The sequence below is a fragment of the Jaculus jaculus genome, chromosome 1 (genome assembly GCF_020740685.1).
Source record: "Jaculus jaculus isolate mJacJac1 chromosome 1, mJacJac1.mat.Y.cur, whole genome shotgun sequence".
NCBI lineage: Eukaryota > Metazoa > Chordata > Mammalia > Rodentia > Dipodidae > Jaculus > Jaculus jaculus.
The window spans coordinates 178643186-178664543 of NC_059102.1; the positions used below are offsets into that span (position 1 = coordinate 178643186).

Genomic DNA, 21358 nt, shown 5'->3' on the forward strand with positions numbered 1-21358 from the left:
TATTTCCATGAAGAAAGCCTTTGGAATTTTGATAGGGATTGCATTAAATGTGTAGATTGCTTTAGGTAAGATTGCCATTTTCACGATATTGATTCTTCCAATCCAGGAACAAGGGATGTTTCTCCACTTTCTAGTGTCTTCTGCAATTTCTCGGCAAGCAGGTACTTTTGAGTGCCCCTGACCCATTCTTGCTCTTATGTAAACAGAAATGGTTTGCATTGCTGAGATAAAACACCTGGCCAAAAGCAGCTGATGGGAGGAAGATTTTATTTTGGTTTACAGTCTCAAGGGGAAGCTTCATGATAGCAGGGAAAGCATGACATGAGCAGAGGCTGAACATCACCTTGCCACAGCAGGTGGAAAACAGCAGCAAGAGAGTGAGCTGGACTTTGGCAAGGGGAAGCTGACTGTAACACCCAAAGCCTGCTCTAACAACACACTTCCTTCAGCAAGGCTCTTTCTCACACATTGCCATCAGCTGGAGACAAGCCCTTCTTTTAACTTAAAAAAAAAAAAATTATTTAGGCCTGGAGAGATGGCTCAGCGGTTAAGTGCTTGCCTGTGAAGCCTAAGGACCCCGGTTCGAGGCTCGATTCCCCAGGACCCATGTTAGCCAGATGCACAAGGGGGCACACGCATCTAGAGTTCATTTGCAGTGGCTGGAAGCCCTGGCGTGCCCATACTCTCTCTCTTTCTCTCTCTCTCTCTCTCTTTCTCTTTCTCTCTCTGTCACTCTCAAATAAATAAATAAAAATGAACAACAACAAAAAAATTATTTAGTCGGATGTGATGGCGCAGGCCTTTAATCCCAGCACTTGGGAGGCAGAGGTAGGAGGATCACCATGAGTTCAAGGCCACCCTGAGACTATAGAGTAAATTCCAGGTCAGCCTGAACTAGTGTGAAATCCTACCTTGAAAAAAAAAAAACTTATTTGCATATGTGTGTGGGCCTCTTGCTGCTATAAACAAACATCAAATGCTTATGCATGTGGCTTACATGGGTGGCTTAGGAATTGAACAAGACCAGCAGGCTGTGCAAGCAAGTGCCTTTAGCCACTGAACTATTTTCCCAGACCCCCTTTGACTTTTTTTTTTTCCTTCAGAGGTAGGGTTTCATTCTAGCCCAGGCTGACCTGGAATTCACTATGTAGTCTCAGGGTGGCCTTGAATTCACGGTGATACTCCTACTTCTGCCTGCCAAGTGCTGGGAGTAAAGGCATGCGCCACCATGCCAGGCTCCCTTTGACTTTAAAAAAATAAAAATTTATTTAAGAGGGAGAGAGAGAGAGAGAGAGAAAATGAGCGAGCAAGCATGGGCACACCAGGGCCTTCTGCCACTGCAAATGAACTCCAGATGCATGTGCCACTTTGTGCATCTGGTTCTATGTGGAACTGGGGAGTTGAACCCCAGCCATTAGGCTTTCAATCAAGTGCCTTTAACCACTGAGCCACCTCCCCAGCCCCTTTTGACTTAAAAAAAATTATTTATTTGAGAGAAAGAGGCAATGAGAGAGCGAGAGAGAAAGAGAGAGAATGGGCATGCCAGGGCCTTCAGCCACTGTAAATGAACTCCAATACATGCACCACCTTGTGCTTCTGGCTTTATGTACTGGTGAATCAAACCTGGGTCCTTAGGCTTTGCAGGCAAGCACTTTAACTGCTGATCCATGTCTCCAGCTCCTGTTTTAACTTTTCTTTTTTTTTTGTAGTGTTAGGGATTGAGCCAATGGCCTCATGCATGCTAGGCAAGAACTCTACCACTGAGCTACGTCACCAGCCCTTTTTTAAAAAAAAATTATTTATTTGCAAGCAGAGAGAGATAGAGAGAAGAGAGACAGAGAGAATGGGTGTGCCAGTGCCTCAAACTACTGCAAATGAACTCTAAATGCATGTGCCACTTTGTGCATCTGGCTTTATGTAGATATTGAAGAACTGAACCTGGGTCATTAGGCTTTGCAGGCAAATGTGTAAACTGCTGAGCCATCTCTCCAGCCCTCTTTAAACTTTTTTTTTGGGGGGGGCAAGGGAGGTCATGAGCCTTAGGGGCATAAAGCCTGCTCTTGTCTGGCTAAATGTATATATTATACCTACCAAACTGCCCTGGAAGCACTACACTTAATGTTCATATTCATATATTAATGCTACTCTCACTTTTGATTAGAGAAGCTTCTCTTTTCAGATGGCGGTGACCACTGGGATGACCCAAAAGGCAACATAGTGCTGAGAAGAAGTGACAGAGGAGTGTCCAGCACTGAAACATCTCTTATCACACCCTCCAAGGCTCAGGGTCCATTGCAGAAGAGGTGGCAGAAAGAATGTAAGAGCTAAAGGAAGGGTAGACTGCTTATAATACTATCATCCAGACAGAAATTGGCCTTGATATCCATGACCTTTCAGTGCTTAGCAACACCTGCACAAGACCCTCATAATTGGAGGAAAAGACAATGACATCAAAATTAAAAGGTCTAATGGAGTGAGGGAGGGGATATGAATGAGAGTGGAGTTGTGAAGGGGGGAGTGGGGGAGGGGAAAGAATTATGGTTTATTGTCTGTAAGTATAGAAGTTATCAATAAAAAGTATACATTAATATATTTATTTATTTATTTGAGAGAGACCGAAAGAGGCAGATATATATAGAGAGAATGGGCATGCCAGGGCCTCTAGCCATGGCACACAAATTCCAGATGCATGGGCTCCCTTGTGCATCTGGCTTACATGGGTACTGGGGAATCAAACCTGGGTTCTTAGGCTTTGCAGGCAAGTGCCTTAACAGCTAAGACATCTCTCCATCCCTCTTTTAAATAAAAAAAAATTATTATTTATTATTATTATATTTATTTATTTATTTTGTTTTTTAAGGTTGGGTATTGCTCTAGCAGTCTTGAACTCATAGTAATCCTCCTACCTTTGCCTCCTGAGTGCTGGAATTAAAGGTGCCACCATGCCCAGCAAAAAAAAAAAAAAAAAATTATTTATTTATTTCAGGGTGGGGAGGGAGAGAGAATGGGCATGCCAGGACCTATAACCACTACAAATGAACTCTAGGTACATGCATTACCATGTGCATCTGGCTTACATGGGTTCAGGGGATCAAACTTGGGTCCTTAGGCTTCACAGGCAAGTGCCTTAACCACTAAGCCATCTCTCCAGCCCTTAACTTAAAAAAAAACTATTATTTATTTATTTGCAAGGAGAGAGACAGAGAGAAGAGAGACACAGAGACAGAATGGGCACACAGGGGTCTCCAGTCATTGCAAATGAATTCTAGATGCATGCACCACTTTGTGCATCTGGCTTTATGTGGGTACTGGGAAACTAAACTTGGGTCATTAGGCTTTCTAGGCAAGCCCTTAACTGCTGACCTATCTCTCCAGGCCCTCTTCCCTTCCCCCTCCCAGGTAGGGTCTCGCTCTAGTTCAGGATGACCTGGAATTCACTCTGTAGTTTCAGGATGGCCTTGAACTCTGGTGATCCTCCTACCTCTGCCTCCTGAGTGCTGGGATTACAGGTGTGCGCCTGGCTATCTTTTTTTTTTTTTTTTTTCTTTTAATGTTTCCCTAGACAGGTTATAAGACAACACTAAGTTTGCCTGGGTTTTAAATGGGCATTTCCTTTGCCCCACTTGAATGGCCAATAAAGACATAAGTCCAACTGGCAAAGTGAAAGGGGGTATCCAGTCCCTCTCTTACCTTTTTTTTTTTTTTTTTTTTCTTTTCTGTTTTTGGTTTTTCAAGGTAGGGTCTCACTCCATCTTAGGCTGACCTGGAATTCACTACGTAGTCTCAGATTTGGACTCACGGCAATACTCCTATCTCAGCCTCGCCAGTGCTGGGATGCTGGGTGTGGTGACTCATGCCTTTAATCCCAGCACTTGGGAGACCAAGATAGGAGGATCACCATGAATTTGAGGCCACCCTGAGACTATAGAGTGACTTCCAAGTCAGCCTGGTCTAGAGTGAGAACCTACTTAGAAAAACAAAACAAAATAAGAAACTCAGCTGGGGGCTGAAGAGCTGTCTCAGCAGCTAAGGGGCTTGTCTATAAAGTCTAAAGATCTAGGTTCAATTCCCTAGTACCCACAAGAAATCAGATACACAAAGTAGTGCATGCGTCTGGAGTTCATTTGCAGCAGCTGGAGGTCCTGGCATGCCCATTCTGTCTGTCTGTGTCTCTTCTATCTCTCCCTGCCTGCACATAAATAAATAAAAATATTTAAAAATTCAGCTGGACATGGAGGTGCACATGTGAAATCCCAGCACAATGGAGACTGAGTCAGAAGGATTCAAGTTCAGAGCCAGACTGGGCTTACAGAATGAGATCATGTTTCAAAGACACTAGCAACAACTCCAAAGCTTTACCAAGGATGGGCTAAATACCACTGGCCCAATCCCTGAGTGGGTCTGACTGAATGTGACAGTTAAGCATGCAAGCGCTCCTGAATCAGCCAACTCAGATCCAAATCCTAGCTCCTTACTAACTGCCAAGTGACACTGAGCAAGCCAATTAGAAATGAGAGTGAATAATAATCATATTATTAATGACATCTGTAGCATGGATAATGACAGTCCTAATTATGGAGTGTTTTTGAGAGGATTAAAAGGGATGATTAAAAAAGGGAGAGAAGGGTGGCAAGTGAACATGCTTGCTGGGCATATGTGCTGTACAGGCACAGGAAACAGAGGTGGGGGTGGCACTGCCTAACAGAAGGCAAATTCATTGAAGTTCTTCAGCTTAGGCTGCTGAGGCTAACCCAGTCTCACTCCTTATCTCATGATTATTTTATTATGCCTTTGTTCTTTATTGATGAGTAACAGATTTCTAGCCTAAGGCAGGTGCACACCATTTTCCTTGGTAGCCAAAGCACTGCCAATCCTCTCTCATTTCACTTCCTCGTGCTGATGACTCATCTGTGTAGAGACTGTATAATTACAGCAACCATTTTCATATGCATTCTCTCTTTGATTCCTGAAAGAACAATGTGGGGCAGGGAGAGGACCACAGTGTCATCTCTCCTCCCTTCTGTAGTGCTCGGTAAAACGGGGCCCTGCATATGCGAAGCAGACACCTACCACTATATCCCCTATATCCCCATCCCCCACACTCATGTTTATAGACAAGGAGCAGCAAGGGACAAAGATCACCACATAAATGGTAGTATCAGGATAAAATCAAGCTTCTCACTTCCAGGCAGGGCCTCTTCTTTTTTACTACACATGCTATTTCCCTATGATCCCTTGGGTTTTTGGCCATAGGCCCCTGGGAACAAATACTGCTTTTATTTTATTGGTGAAAACTAGCTAAACACAGTGAATTTATGTAACAAGAACTCAGTAAACAGTAGCTGCTATTATTATTATTGTTATTACTGTTTACATCTGCCATTAGCTAGCCCGTCTTCTTTAGTCATCTTTCTCATAGACTGGCTCCAGTGTCCATTGCAATTTAATTGTCCCTCAGAATAAACCAACAGATCTTATCTATTTTTTAAATTTTTTGTTTGTTTTTATTTATTCATTTGAGAGCAACAGAGAGAGAGAGAGAGAGAGAGAGAGAGAGGAAGAGGCAAAGAGAAAGAGAAAGAAGGAGAGAGAGAGAGAGTTTGGGCATGCCAGGGCCTCCAGCCACTGCAAACGAACTCCAGATGCATGTGCCACTTTGTACATCTGGCATACATGGGTCCTGGGGAATCAGGCCACAAACCAAGGTCCTTAGGCTTCACAGGCAAGGGCTGGAGAAATGGCTTAGCGGTTAAGGCATTTGCCTGTGAAGCCTAAGGACCCTAGTTTGACTCCCCAGGGCCCACATAAGCCAGATGCACAAGGGGGTGTATGCCTCTGGAGTTTGTTTGTAGTGGCTGGAGGCCCTGCAGTGCCCATTCTCTCTCTCTTTCTCTGCCTCTTCTTCTGTCTCTCTCTCTCAAATAAATAAATAAAATATTTAAAAAAGAAAACAGGGAATCAATAACATTTATAAGCATTTTAAGCCACTGTAAGCCTCCATTGCAATTTTTTTGCATCTACAATTTTTTTAATTTTTATTTTCATTTATTTTTATTTTTGTTATTCAAGGTAGGGTCTCACTCTAACTCAGGCTGACCTGGAACTCACTATGTAGTCTCAGGGTGGCCTTGAACTCATGGCAATCCTCCTACCTCTGCCTCCTGCATGCTGGGATTAAAGGTGTGCACCACCATGCCTGGCTCCTTATTTATTTATTTATCTATATTTTATTTTTATTTATTTGACAGAGAAAGAGTGGGGGGATGTAGGGAAAGAGAGAGAATGAGTGCACCAGGGCCTCCAGCCACTGCAAATGAATTCCAGACGCGTGCGCCCCCTTGTGTATCTGGCTAATGTGGGTCCTGGGGAATCGAACCAGAGTCCTTTGGCTTTGCAGGCAAATGCCTTAATCACTAAGCCATCCCTCCCGTCCCTTTTTTATTTTTTTAAACTTTATTTTATTTGTTTGAGAGAAAGAGAGAATGTGGGTGCCAGGGCCTCAGCCACTGAAAATGAACTCGAGATGCATACACCACCATGTGTGCATCTGGCTTACATGAGTCCTGGGGAATCGAACCTGGGTCCCTAGGCTTTGCAGGCAAATGAATTAACTGCTAAGCCATCTCTCCAGTCCTGCATTTACAAGTTTAATAGGACTAGATAGACACAGATTAGCAAGAAAATATATTTAGTTTACATACACACACTTTTTTTTTTTTTTTTTTTTTTTTTTTTTTTTGGTTTTCCGAGGTAGGGTCTCACTCTAGCTCAGGCTGACCTGGAATTACTATGTACTCTCAGAGTAGTCTTGAACTTACGGTGATACTCCTACCTCTGCCTCCCAAGTGCTGGGATTAAAGGCATGTACCACCATCCCTGGCAATCTTTATATCTTTTCTTTTTTCTGTTTGGATTTTTGAGGTACAGTCTTACTCTAGTCCACGCTGACCTGGAACTCACTCTATAGTCTCAGGCTGGCCTCAGGGTTCCTCCTAACTCTGCCTCCTGATCATTGGAATTAAAGGCATGTGCCACCACACTGGCTCACACACATAGTTTAAACTACCTTTTCCTTTCTACTTTTATAGCTGACAGGGTGGAATTTTTTATAAGCTATCAGCAACACTGATGAGGACTTCAAAAAGTAGACCACAGGGCTGGAGAGATGGCTTAGTGGCTAAAGCACTTGCCTGTGCAGCCAAAGGACCTAGGTTCAATTCCCCAGGACCCATGTGGGCCAGATGCACAAGGTAGTACATACATTTGAAGTTCGTTTACAGCAGCTGAAGGCCTGGAGTGCCCATTCTCTCTCTCTCTTTCTCTCAAAAAAAAAAAAAAAGTAGACCACAAAGAACAAAAGTTAAGAAGTTATTTCCTTGAGCTTTCCACTGTCTAAAACAGCATGGAATAAACAAGAAGTGGGCCAGACTATGCATTTGATTTGCTTAGGATGCATTTTCTTTCTCTTCTAAATAAATATAAACACAAGCAGTGGCTAGCGGGATTACTCATGGAGGGCAGCTAAACCAAGACAGTCTAAAAATAAAACAACAACCTAGGTTCTCTGGTTCTTCATGGGGGTTGCAAGTAAGGGGAGGCTGTTGCCAGCATTTCTAAAGAACTCAACCTGCACCAATGATGAGAGATTCATAGCTGCCCAGCCTCTGAAAAGCAGACAAACAGAAACATCAGTGACTAGGAAGATGGCTGGATAGAGATAAACACATACATCTTTTCAGATGAATCCTCCTGTCTTTGCTGCTGTTTCCTGTCTTTTGTGGGCATATGCAATGTACTATGTCCATAATTATATGTGTATGTGTGGGGAGAAGAGGCAGCTAGAGAAGGAAGGGCACCTGATTCTGGGGGCTGGGTAGGAAAGGAAATTGATGTTAGCAGTTACAGCTCCTAAAAGCAATGATCAACTTTGATTTTTTTTTTTTTTTTCCATGTATAGTCTCCTTCTAACCCAGGCTGACCTGGAATTCACTATGTAGTTTCACACTGGCTTCGAACTCACAATGATCCTCCTCTTCCTACCTTTGCTTCCCAAGTGCTAGGATTAAAGGCATGCACCACCTAGCCCAGCTCAACTTTAAAAAATATTATTTATTTATCTATCTATTTACTTATGTGTGTAAGAGAGAAAGAGAGGAGAGAATGGGCACGCCAGGGCCTCCAGCCACTACAAACAAACTCCAGACACATGTGCCACCTTATGCATCTGGCTTATATGGATCCTGGGGAATCGAACCGAGTTGGCTTTGCAAGCAAGTGCCTTAACTGCTAAACCATCTCTCCAGCCCTTAATTTTTTTTTTAAAGGTATAGTTTTCTTGACAAAAGATCCTTTGCATGTAATGTCTTAATAAAAAAAATGCAAATAAAATCATAGTGTTCTCCATCTTGGGTCATGATATATAGTAGTAGTACTTGGGTTTTTTGAACCTTGACCCTTATCTTTCACTGAGGCCAGCAGGTATATACAAAGAAATCAGCTGGGAGCACGGTTTTATTTTTACAGAGTAACTGTTATGACTGCTAGTAGCCTGGGTTAGCAAAGAGGAGGAAAGCTGTGAACAGCTCCTGCCTTGACAAGAGGAGTATGATTACCATATAAAACTTCAAGAAAATTGATGTGAACACCATCAGAGTGCACAGAATGGTTCACAGTTATGATACCTGGTTACTTGCCATAGCTAAGGAAGAACTACCTATATTATAAAGACTTTCTATTGCCAGCTTCCAACTCATGTTAATGAATTAAGTCAGTCAGCAATCATTAAAAAGGAAAAAGGCATTCTTGCTTCAGCAGCCCATGTACTAAAATTGGAATGATACAGAGAAGATTAGCATGGTCTCTGCACAAGGATGACATGAAAATTTGTGAAGTATTCCATATAAAAACAAAAAGGGCCAGGTGTGGTGGCACATGCCTTTAATCCCAGCATCCAGGAGGCAGAGGGAGAAGGATTGCTGTGAGTTCAAGGACACCCTGAGACTACACAGTAAATTCCAGGTCAGGTTGGGCTACAGCAAGACCCTACACCTTGAAAAACCACACACATACACACAAAGGAAAAAATGCATCTGGTCAAGTGGGGCAAAGTGTTTGATTATTTTTGTCTATAGCCCTATAATATCTGTAATAATGATAAACTGTAGCACATTAAAAATAAAGTGAAACAAACAAAAAATAACAAAAAGAATGGGCTTGGTACACTGTTTGCCTTAACACATGAGGCTCCGGTGTTGATCCTTTGCATTGCAAAATAAAATAAAAACCATGATCATTGAAAAGGAGATCAAAATGTTTTCTTTCTTCCCTTTCTTCCTTCCTTGTCCTTTCTTTCCTTTTAATAGTCTTGCTAGCTGGTCTTGAACTCATGATTCTCCTGATTCTTCATTCCACGTGCTAGGATTATAGGTGTGTACCATCATGCCCAGTGCCTTGCATAATTCTTTTTCTGAAAACCAGAATATCTGGCAATATTAGACAAGCTTTTTTTTGTTTGTTTTTTCGAGATAGCTTCTATGCCCCTCACTGTAGCTCAGGCTGACCTGCAACTCACTCTGTAGTTCTAGGCTGGCCTTGAACTCACAGTAATCCTCTGACCTCTGCCTCCCGAGTGCTGGGATTAAAGGTGTGTGCCACCATGCCCAGCTAGGCCAGCATTTCCACATGGCCATAATCAGCTGGAGGTGAGGAGGAGGATGTCCTTGCTAATTTACCACTGAGTGACACAACTTAAGATAGCCTCTTTAAAGTGCCTTAAGGTACCTCAAGACTGCATTTCAACCCAGATGAGAAATTTCTCTCTATTAGAAGCTTCAGAATAAAGAGTTATTTCATCCGATTAAGTGAGTTGAAGGTGAAAATAAAACAGACTTCATGAAATTGTTATATACAGTGTGATTTTTTTCAAAGAAAAATAAAGAAAAGCAATATAAGTTTGCATAGGAGCTGGGCATGGTGGCACACACCTTTAATCCCAGCACTTGGAAGGCAGAGGTGGGAGAACTGCTGTGAGTTCGAGGCTGCCCTGAGACTACAGAGTGAATTCCAGGTCAGTCTGAGCTAGAGTGAGATCCTACCTTGGGAAAAAAAAAAAAAAGTTTGCATAGGAAAAGGGCTAGAACATTACCAAAGAATTACCAATGGTACTTAACTCTGGGTTTCTGACTATGGGTGATATGTGCTTTTTTTACAATCAGAAGAATAAAATTTATTTTAGAAAAAGCCACCCAAATTAGACTCACAGTATATAAATCCAAAATTTACAAAGTTCTCAAAACAAATGAAAAAGGGAAGAAGGGAGGTACAGAGAGAGAGAGAAAGAAAGCAAGGGGGGGGGGGAGAAGAAAGAGAACCATGTAGAAACTGTTCAGTCTGTATCTTCCTTCCGAAATCTATTTCCATGCCCTTCACTCTTGCTTGCTGTCTTCTCTCTCTAAGTCACTGGATACCACCTAATGACTCCTATACTTTGTTTTGTCCATATTGAAAAGAGGGCACAAAGCTGATAATCTTCATTTTTCATCATTCGTAATGCTTTAATTTGTTATATCTTTTTTTAAAAAAAATTTTGGGGGGGGTTTCCAAGGTAGGGTCTAACCCTCGGTCAGGCTGACCTGGAATTCACTATGTAGTCTCAGGGTGGCTTCAAACTCACAGTGGTCCTCCTACCTCTGCCTCCTGAGTGCTGGGATTAAAGGTGTATGCTACCACACCCAGCTCTAATTTGTTATATTTTATCACACCCCTTAGTTCTTCCTTATGGGGACAGTCAGGCTCACAGGTGGCAAGGTTCAGGCTCATGGTTGGGACAATAAAATTCTAGATATGAGGGCAAAGTGAGAGGAGAAACACCTATCAAATCAAGGCACCAACTGGATGTAGTGGCCCACACTTAAAACTGACAAATGCAGGCAGGCAAGAGGATTGAAAATTCAAGGTCGGCCTGGGCTACTTAGTGAAAAAGTCAAGGCACAGAACTACATAGTTACAATACTCTCTGCAGATTTAATTCTTCTAATTTGTAGCTATATTTATGGGTGGTTTTTTGTTCCCACAGCATAAGATGACTGTTTCCAGTTGAGAACAGTATGGCTGAATAGAGGCTTCTGAGACACCTGTTGATTATACTCATAGTTTTAATTGAGTTGATCTCTCATTTCTCAGTGCCCACTACAGAACAAAGTAAACTGGAAGAGGAAAGACCTAGAAAAGGCAGAGAGAGGGACAGCACTGAGAAATTAGGTAAGTAACAGCATTACAGTGCAGACAGGCAGGAAAAAGTACTGAAAAGTCAGTCTGGATCAATTAGGGTATTTTCCAGTGAGCCCTGAGGCAAAAATGTTTTCTAGCATAGTAAAATAATTAATGATTATAAAGATGGTGTTTATAATTGTGTGGTGGTTTGAATGTAAAATGTCTCCCATAGACTCATCTATTTGACTACTTGATACCTAGTTGGTACTGTTCAGGAAGGTTGTGGGACCTTTAGGAGGTGATGCCTTGCTGCAGGAAGTGTATCATGGGGTGGACACTGAGGTGTTACAGCCCAGCCCTCCTTGGCATTCTCTCTACTTCTGCTGAGGTGATGATGCAATGCTGGCTGTCTGCTCCTGCCATGCTTTTCTGGCCATGCCTGACTTTATCCTCTGAAACTGTTAATCTAAAATTTGGGCTGGAGAGATGGCTTAGCGGTTAAGCGCTTGCCTGTGAAGCCTAAGGACCCCATTTTGAGGCTTGATTCCCCAGGTCCCACGTTAGCCAGATGCACAAGGGGGCACACGCGTCTGGAGTTCGTCTGCAGTGGCTGGAAGCCCTGGCGTGCCCATTCTCTCTCTATCTATCTGACTCTTTCTCTGTCACTCTCAAATAAATAAAATAAACAAAAATTTTAAAATTAAACTAATTTCCTCCCATAAACTGCTTCTGGTTGGGTATTCTGTTTCAGTAGTAAGAAAATAGTTGGTACATATACCAAGCTAAATTAAATTAAATATTCAGAGAAGAGGCTGGAGAGATGGCTTAGTGGTTAAGGCGTTTGAATACAAAACCTAAGGACCTGAGTTTGATTCCCTAGTACCCGTGTAAAGCCAGATGCAAAGTGGTACATGAGTTTATTTGTAAAGTTTATTTGCAGAGAGAGGCCCTGGTGTGCCCATCCTCTGTCTGTCTGTCTGTCTATCTGTCTCTCTCTCCTTGCAAATAAATATATTAAAAAAAAATCAGAGAAGACCATTGTATGTATACTTGAATATATTATGAAAATATTTCTGGAGCCAAGGAGATGGCTCAGCAGTAAAAGGCACCTGCTTACAAAGCCTGCTGGTAAGGATTCAATTTTTGAGTTTGATTCCCTAGTACCTATATAAAGCCAGATGCACAAAGTTGAGCATATATCTGGTATTAATTTGCAGTGTCAGGAGGCCCTGATGCAACCATACTCTTTCTCTCTGCCCCCAAATTAATCAACACTTTTTTTTTTAAAGGTTTTTCCAGGTAGGGTCTCTCTCTAGCCCAAGCTGACCTTGGAATTCACTATGTAGTCTCAGGGTGGCCTCAAACTCACTGTGATCCTCCTACCTCTGCCTCCCAAGTGCTGGGATTAAAAATTAAAGGCATGCACCACCGCACCCAGCTTTTTTTTTTTTTTGATACAAGGTCTCACTATGTAGCCCTGGCTGATGGCCTGGAACTTGCTATGTAGACCAGCTGTCCTTGAATTTGTGGCAATCCTCCTGCCTCTGCCTCCCTTGAGCTGGAATTTACAGGCATGTGCCACCATGCCTAGCTTTCCTGAGTTTTTCTTTTTTTAAGATTTCCCTCTTTCTTATTTATTTATTGGGGGGCGGGGGAAGAATTGGGCATGCTAGGGCCTCCAGCCACTGCAAACAAACTCCAGACGCATGTGCCTCCTTGTGTACCTGGCTAACATGGGTCCTGAGGAATCGAACTGGGGTCCTTTGACTTTGCAGGCAAATGCCTTAACCACTAAGCTATCTCTCCAGCCCTGCTGAGTCTTTTTACATTTACTGTCACTTTTTTTTAATTGTGAGATAGAAGAGTCTTGCTGGCCTGAAATTTGCTATGTAATCCTGTTGCCTCAGTCTTCCAAGTGCTGGGTTTAGGGGATTACAGGCATGTACTACCACACCTGGTTTATTTATGGTCTCTAAGCCTCTTATTTATTACTGTTTGTACACTACTTCCTGATGCTAGTGATCTCTTCTCCCCTCCTCCAAGGTAGGGTCTCACTCTAGTCCAGGCTAACCTGGAATTCACTATGCAATCTCAGGCTGGCCTCAAACTCACAGTGATCCTCCTACCTCTGCCTCCCAAATGCTGGGATTAAAGACATGCGCCACCACGCCCAGTTTATCTAGTGATCTGTTCTTAAGCAATTTTGTTAAGTACTATGAAACATGCTCTCATTTGATCCTTCACAATGGTCTATGAGGTAAACATTTTCTTTCCCATTTCCTTAAGCCATCCCTCTAGCCCTATTTTTGTTTTCTTTCTTTCCTTCCTTCCTCCCTCCCTCCCTTCCTTTCTTCCTTTTTTTTTTGTCTCAGAATAGCCTTGAACTCATAGCAATCATTCTACCCCTGCCTCCCAAGTGCTAGGATTAAAGGCATAGCCACCATGACCAGCATGTTTTTGTTTTTTTTTTCAAGGTAGGGTCTCATTGTAGCTCAGGTTGACATGGAATTCACTAGGGAGTCTAAGGCTGGTCTCAAACTCACAGCAATCCTCCTACCTTTCCCTCCCAAGTGCTGGGATTAAAGGTATGCACCACCATGTCCAGCTTTATCTTCATTTTTGTAAAATAAAAAAAATTTATTTTAGAGAGAGAGAATGGGCACAACTGGGCTTCTTGCCACTGCAAACAAACTCCAGACACATGCATCACTTTGTGCATCTGGCTTTATATGGGTACTGGGGAACTGAACCTGGGCCAGTAGGCTTTGTAAGCAAGCACGTTTGACCACTAAGCCATCTCCTCAGCTCAAGAATCCATATTTAAACAGAAAGTTAGTTTATGTGACTCAGGATTGGCCTTATTGTTGAAATTATTATTACTTTTTTTTTTTTTTAGTTAGCCAATCCTGGTTTCACTCTAACTCCACTATTTGCAAAATGAATAATCTAGGGAAAATTAGTTACATGAATTTTTAAATTTTTAATTTTGTTTATTATTTGAGAGAGAGAGACAGAGAGAGAGAAGGGGGGGGGGGCTGAGCACTCCAGGGCCTCTAGCCACTGCAAACAAACTCCAGAATACATATGCCACCTTGTGCATCTGGCTTATGTGGGTCCTGGGTAATTGAACCCAGGCTGTTAGGCTTTGCAGGCAAGCATTTTCACTTCTGAGCCATCTCTCCAGCCCTTATTTGCATGGATTTATTTGTGTATCTGTTTTAAAAACAAGGTCTTCAGCCAGGTGTGGTGGCACACGCCTTTAATCCCAGAACTCGGGAGGCAGAGGCAGGAGAATCGGTGTGAGTTCAAGGCCAGCCTGGGACTACAGGCTGAGTTCTAAGTATAGAGTGAGACCCTATCTCAAAAAAACCTAACCAACCAAACAAACAAATAAACAAAGTCTTCATTGTGGATACTCAAAACTCAGCAAGGGCTAGAGAGATGACTTAGCAGTTAAGGCACTTGCCTGTGAAGCCTAAGGACCCAGATTTGATTCTCCAGGACCCATGTAAACCAGATGTACAAGGGGATGCATGTGTCTGGAGTTTGTTTCAGTGGCTGAAGGCCTTGGTGTGCCCATTCTCTCTATCTGCCTCTCTTTTTTTCTCTCTCATGAATAAATAAAATATATTTTTTAAAAAACCTCACCAAAGTAATGAGAAGAAATGAAAGTGGTATGTTCAGTGCTAAGTGAGACATCTCAATCACACCCTCCAGGGCTCAGGGACCACTGCAGAAGTAGCAGAAAGAATGTAAGAGCTAAAGGAAAAGGACAAGTGCTCTGCAATACTGTCTTCCAGACACAAAGACACCATCTTACTCATGACCTTACAGTGGCTGATGTTACCTATACAAGACCTGCATAACAGGAAGAAAAAATATGGCATCAAAATATAAGAAAGGGCTGGAGAAATGGCTTAGCAGTTAAGGTGTTTGCCTGCAAAGCTGATGGAGCCAGGTTCTATTCCCAGGACCGACATAATGCACAAGGTGGTGCATGCATCTGGAGTTCATTTGTAGCAGCTGGAGGCTCTGGCATGCTCATTCTCTCTCTCAAATAAATAAAACAAAAATATTGTTTTAAAAATATAAGACAGACTAGAATGGAAGAAGAGAAGATTCAGTAGAGAGGGGATTCAGAAGGGGTGAAAAAGGGTTGTGGGAGGGGATTATAATCAGGTTCTATGTATGGACATTATTAATAAAAAGTTTAAAATTTCTTTTAAAAAATAAGCTGATAAAATATATTTTAAAAAAGGGGGGGCTGGACAGAAAGCCAAGCGCCACATGTTCTCTCTCATATGTGGATCCTAGCTACAGATGACTGGGCTTCTGTGTGAGAATGAAAATACTTAGTAGCAGAGGCCAGTAAGTTGAAAAGGAGACATAAAAGGTGGAGAAAGGAAGGGAGGAGGATACTTAATAGGTTGATATTGTATATATGTAATTACAATGAATGTAATGGGGAGGTAATATGATGGAGAATGGAATTTCAAATGGGAAAGTGTGGGGGTGGGGAGGGAGGGAATTACCATGGGATATATTTTATAATCATGGAAAATGTTAATAAAAATTAAAAAATAAAAATTAAAAAATAAAAAAATAAAAAAAAGGGGGGGCTGGAGAGATGGCTTAGTGGTTGGGGCATTTGCCTGCAAAGCCAAAGGATCCCAGTTTGATTCTCCAGGACCCAGAAGCACAAGAGGTCGCACATGTCTGGAGTTCGTTTGCAGTGGCTGGAGGCCCTGGAGCACCCATTTTCTCCCTCTCTCTCTCTCTCTCTCTCTCCAATCAATCAATCAATCAATCAATAAGTAATTAATATTTTTTAAAAATAATCTGGGCATGGTGGTACATGCCTTTAGTCCCAGCACTCAGGAGGCAGAAGTAGGATGGTCACCATGAGTTTGAGACCAGCATGGAATACAGAGTGAGTTCTAGGCCTGCCTGGACTAGAGGGAGACCCTACCTTGAAAAAATGAAAACAACAACAACAAAAATATATCAATATCTGGGCTGGAGAGATGGCTTAGCAGTTAAGCGCTTGCCTGTGAAGCCTAAGGACCCTGGTTTGAGGCTCGGTTCCCCAGGTCCCACGTTAGCCAGATGCACAAGGGGGCGCATGCGTCTGGAGTTCGTTTGCAGTGGCTGGAAGCCCTGGTGCGCCCATTCTCTCTCTCTCCCTCTATCTGTCTTTCTCTCTATGTCTGTCGCTCTCAAATAAATAAATAAATAAATGAACAAAAAAAATATTTTAAAAATATATATCAATATCTATGTATGTGTGTATGTATGTGTGCACGTATGTATGTATGTATGTATGTATGTATGTATGTATGTATGTATGTATCTATCTATCTATCTATCTATCTATAAGAGAGATTGAGAATTGAAGTGCCAGGGTCTCTATCTGCTCCAAGTGAAGTCCAGACACATGCGCCATCTTGTGCACATGTGGGATCTGGAGAGTAGAACATGGGTTCTTAGGCTTCTCAGACAAGCACTTTAACCACTATGCCCTCTCTCTAGCTCCCATTTTTTAAAAATATTATATTTGCCAGGAGTGGTGGCACATGTCTTCAATACCAGCACTCAGGAGGCTGAGGTAGAAGGACTGCTGTGAGTTTGAGGCCAGCTTGATACTACATAGTGAATTCCAGGTCAGCTTAGGGTACAGTGAGACCTTATCTTGAAAAACCAAAAAAAGGGGGCTGAGAGATGGCTTAGTGCTTAAGGTACATGCCTGTGAAGCCTAAGGACCCAGGTTCAATTCTCCAGGTCCCATGTAAGCCACATGCACGTGGTGGCACATGCATTAGAGTTCATTTGCAGTGGCTAGAGGTCCTGGCATGTCCATTCTCTTCCTCCCTCTCTCTGTCTCCAATAAATAAATAAAATAAATAAATCTTTTAAAAACCCACAAAATTTATTTATTTATTTATTTGCAAGGAGATGGGGAGGGGAGAGAGCACTGCCAGGGCCTCTAGACATTGAGAACAAACTCCAGGTATATGTGCCACTTTGTGCATCTGGCTTCATGTGGGTACTAGGGAACTGTATGTACCTGGGTCATCAAGTTTTTTTGTAGGCAAATGCCCTAACCACTAAGCCATCTCTCCAGCCCCCCCTCCAATTTAAAACATAAAATAAAATAAGCTCTTGAGGCTAGAAAAATGGCTCAGTGGTTAAAGGCACTTGCTTGCAAAGATTGCTAGCCTGGGTCGATTCCCTAGTACTTATGTAAAGCCAGATACACAACATGGCACATACATCTGGAGTTCATTGCAGTCAAGAAGCCTTATGCTGTGAGTTCAAGGCCAGCCTGAGACTACATAGTGAATTCCAGGTCAGCCTGGGCTAGAGCAAGACCCTACCTTGAAAAACTAAAAAGAAGCCCTTGCATATTCATACTCTCTCTCAAGTAAATAAATAAATAAATAAAAACATGGCCTGGATATCCATGACCTCACAGTGCCTGGCACTACCACACAATATCTTCATAAACCAGGTATGGTGGTACATGCTTTGAATCCCAGCACTCAGGAGGCAGAGGTAGGAGGAATGCCAAGAGTTAGAGGCCATGCTGAGACTACAGAGTGAATTCCAGGTCAGCCTGTGCTAATGCAAGACCCTACCTCAAAAAAACAAAACAAAACAAACAAACAAAAATCTTCATAATAAGAGGAAAAGAGGATGACATTAAAATAAAAGAGAGACTAGTTGAGAGGGGGAGGGGATATGATAGGGAGGGGATATTTAAGGGGGAAGGTAGGGGTGGGGAGGGAATTGTCATGCTTTATTGTCTATAATTATGAAAGCTATCAATGAAAAAGATTAAAAAAAATAAAAACAATATTTCACTCTGGGGCCAGGCTGGCATTGAACTCACTCTGTAGTCCAGGATGGCCTTTATCTCATGGCACTTCTCCTGCCTCAGCCTCCTGAATTATGGGACTACAGGTGTGGATCACCTTGCCTGGCTACTGAAATTTTTTGGGCTTCACTTCCATCACCTTTAAAATGGGATAATGAAAGCCAGGCATGGTGGAGCATGCCCTTAATCCCAGCACCTGGGAGGCAGAGGTAGGAGGATCACCCTTAGTTCAAGGCCACCCTGAGACTACATAGTGAATTCCAGGTCATTCTGGGCTAGAGTGAGACCCTACCTCTAAAACAAAAAACAAAACAAAATAAAAGTGATAATGAAAGCAATTACTTCACAGGGGTGTGTGTTTGTGTGTGTGTGTGTCTTTTTGGTGTGTGTACAATATCAAATATCAGGGCTTTACACATGCTAGGCAAGTCCTTTATCAATGAGCTAAATTCCAGTTTCATCTCACAAGGATTTTTTGGGGGAGAGGGGTTTGAAGTAGGGTCTCACTCTAGCTCAAGCTGACCTGGAATTCACTATGTAGTCTCAGGGTGGCCTTGTACTCACAGCAATCCTCCTACCTCTGTCTCCTGACTACTGGGATTAAAGGTGTGCGCCATCACAACTGACTCTCACAAGGATTTTGAGAAGTCAAAGTTAATAAATTCAACATATATTATAGAATGTCTATTATGAACAAGACACTGTTTTACAGGCCTTCAGGATATATCAGGGAACAAATAGGCAAGCTCCTTCCCAAATGGCACTTTTCATATCAAAAGAAAGATATAATAATGAACAGTATGGTAGTTAGTGATGAGCATAATGGAAAAAGGACAGAATAGAGAAAGAAAGCTGGGTTGTGAGGTCTAGTGGAGGTATAATTCTATCAAGAAAGCTGGGGTATGGGGATGGAAGGATTGCTTAGTGGTTAAGGCATTTGCCTACAAAGCCAAAAGACCCAGGTTCGATTCCCCAGGACCCACGTTAGCCAGATGCACAAGGGGGTGCATGCATCTGGAGTTTGTTTGCAGTGGCTGGAGGCTCCAGAGTGCCCATTCTCTCTTTCTCTCCCTCTTTCTCTGTCAAATAAATAAATAAAAATAAAATCTTAAAAAAAGAAAGCTGGGATGTGAGATGTAGTGGTGGTACAATTATATGTAGAATGACCTAGGTAGGTTTCATGAAGAAAGTGTAAGTGCAGGTTTGAAGAAGATTAAGAAGTAACCAGGATAAACAACTGAGGGAAGCACAAAACAGACACCTATTAGGCAAAGAAACACTATAGCAGGCAGTGTGACTAGAGCAAGGAGAATGAGGAAAGAAATAAGAGATGAGGTTAGAGAAATAACAAGGGTCAGTTCATGTACAGCCTTTTAAGCTTATAAGCAAAGATTAAATGAGATATTCATGTTAAAGGCTTGGAACCGTATTTGGTACATAGTAAACAAGTAACGAACACTCTCTCCATATGTATTTATATAATTATCCTCTGGTCTCTAAGCAGAGCTAGTCTCAAAGGTCAGTCTACAGGAATTATAGCACCTTTTGTGTACTTTGGTGGGGTTAGAGAGTCTTTTAACATTTCCAAAAGTATAAAAATCACATAGATCAAAGGCCTGGGTGACCTCCAGCAGCAAAGAGAAATGGTTAATTCTCTGCAGGTGCTCAGAAAACTGAACTAAAGTGCCATGCAAAGTCAACAACTATATCAATAAAAGACAAGGAAAGAGAGGGGTGTGGAGGGGGGCTGGGATAAAAGTTGAAACCAACAGAGAAGAGCTGTTAATAAGAGAAAAAGCAACGGAGCGTGGACACATCCCCTAGAGCCGTTGAAACCTATCCTAATATCAGCGAGACCACAGAGTCATGGCAATAATGAGTACAAACTGCCAGGAATGAGACAGCAACATGAATACACTTGTATGGGGGAGAAGCAAATTAAGAGATTCAGGCAAAACTATCCCCTTCCCTCATGGAGTCTCTTTCATCTTTAAGATCTTTCTTTCTCTCTCTCTCTTTCCCTCTCTCTCTCTCTCTCTCTCTCTCTCTCTCTCTCTCTCTCTCTCTCTCGACACTAGGCACTGATCTTGCCCCAACAAGACAAAGTGGTGAAGGACTTCTGAGGGGACTAGTTCCGTGTCTGCCAAGGTTCCCTTGCAGTACTGTCTCACAGCGGGCAGCACTGAGGCACATGCCCAATGTCTTCCATGACCTTCACAATGGAGGGAAACTCAGGACCTCCAACCTGTGGTCAGGAATGTGGTTTCTTTGGAAATGGGATCAGACAATATAATAGAGGTTGGATGGAGATACCCAGGCTGTGCTTGAAATGGCTCTAAATGGTGCCAGTTTCTCCTGGCTCCTGCCCTAGCAAAGGCATTTCAGCATTGTTCAATGGAAATCTGGACATTGGCATCATTTGTGGCTTCAACTATGTCATCTTGGCAGGAAAGTGTGCAGCACATGGTCTGTATAACTCTGACTTAACCTATCCAATGGGGAGCAGTTTTGTCTGAGAAGGAATGAAGAGTGACTTGATCCATATGGTCTCTGACTCAACACATTCAATTTGTAATTAAAACCATCATTAAAATCAATATAAGAGGGCTGGAGAGATGGCTTAACAGTTAACGCATTTGCCTGCAAAGCCAAAGGACCCAGGTTCAATTCCCCAGGACCCATGTAAGTCAGATGCACAAGGTGGCACATGCGTCTGGAGTTCATTTGCAGTGGCTGGAGGCCCTGGAGTGCCATTTCTCTCTATCTCTTTCTCTCTCTCAAATTAAAAAAAAAAAAATCAATATAAAGCCGGGTGTGGTGGCACATGCCTCAGGAGGCAGAGGTAGGAGGATCACCGTTAGTTCAAGGCTACCCTGAGACTACATAGTGAATTCCAGGTCAGCCTGGGCTAGAGTGAGACCTGGGAGAGGAACAGCATTGAATGAAACAAAATTCCAAGTCTCAGCAATTACTAGAGTGACATACTATGATGGTGAGGGGAGGGACCTGGACAGGTACACTGTTCCCACAGTGGAGATAAGTTGAAGTATAGATACACAGTACCCTCAACCCCTATGCTGACACCTTTCACTGCAGAGCTAATCTGGCAAACCAGTCCCTGTGAATGACTATGGGCCATGCAAATCACAACGCTGTTTCACACATCATCATTTCAAGTCACCCGGCTGACAGGGTTTAGCGATCTGTGTCTGGCAACAACCAGCAGTGAAGCAGAGAGAATTCCACTGGATTATCCAAAGCATCTGACTCCAA

At 42.6% G+C, this 21358-nt stretch overlaps 1 protein-coding gene and 2 non-coding genes across 3 annotated transcripts in view; 1 reads left to right on the top strand and 2 right to left on the bottom strand.

The window, feature by feature from the left end:
• Positions 1-21358, bottom strand: part of C1H11orf49 (chromosome 1 C11orf49 homolog) — a 270359-nt gene that overhangs the window by 46193 nt on the left and 202808 nt on the right. The gene's annotated exons all lie outside the window — the stretch shown is intronic.
• On the bottom strand, positions 3549-3674 carry LOC123457902. The gene has a single exon (XR_006635255.1). It is a non-coding gene; the product is annotated as a small nucleolar RNA SNORA27 (small nucleolar RNA).
• LOC123458240 lies at positions 8803-8905 on the top strand. The gene has a single exon (XR_006635537.1). It is a non-coding gene; the product is annotated as a U6 spliceosomal RNA (small nuclear RNA).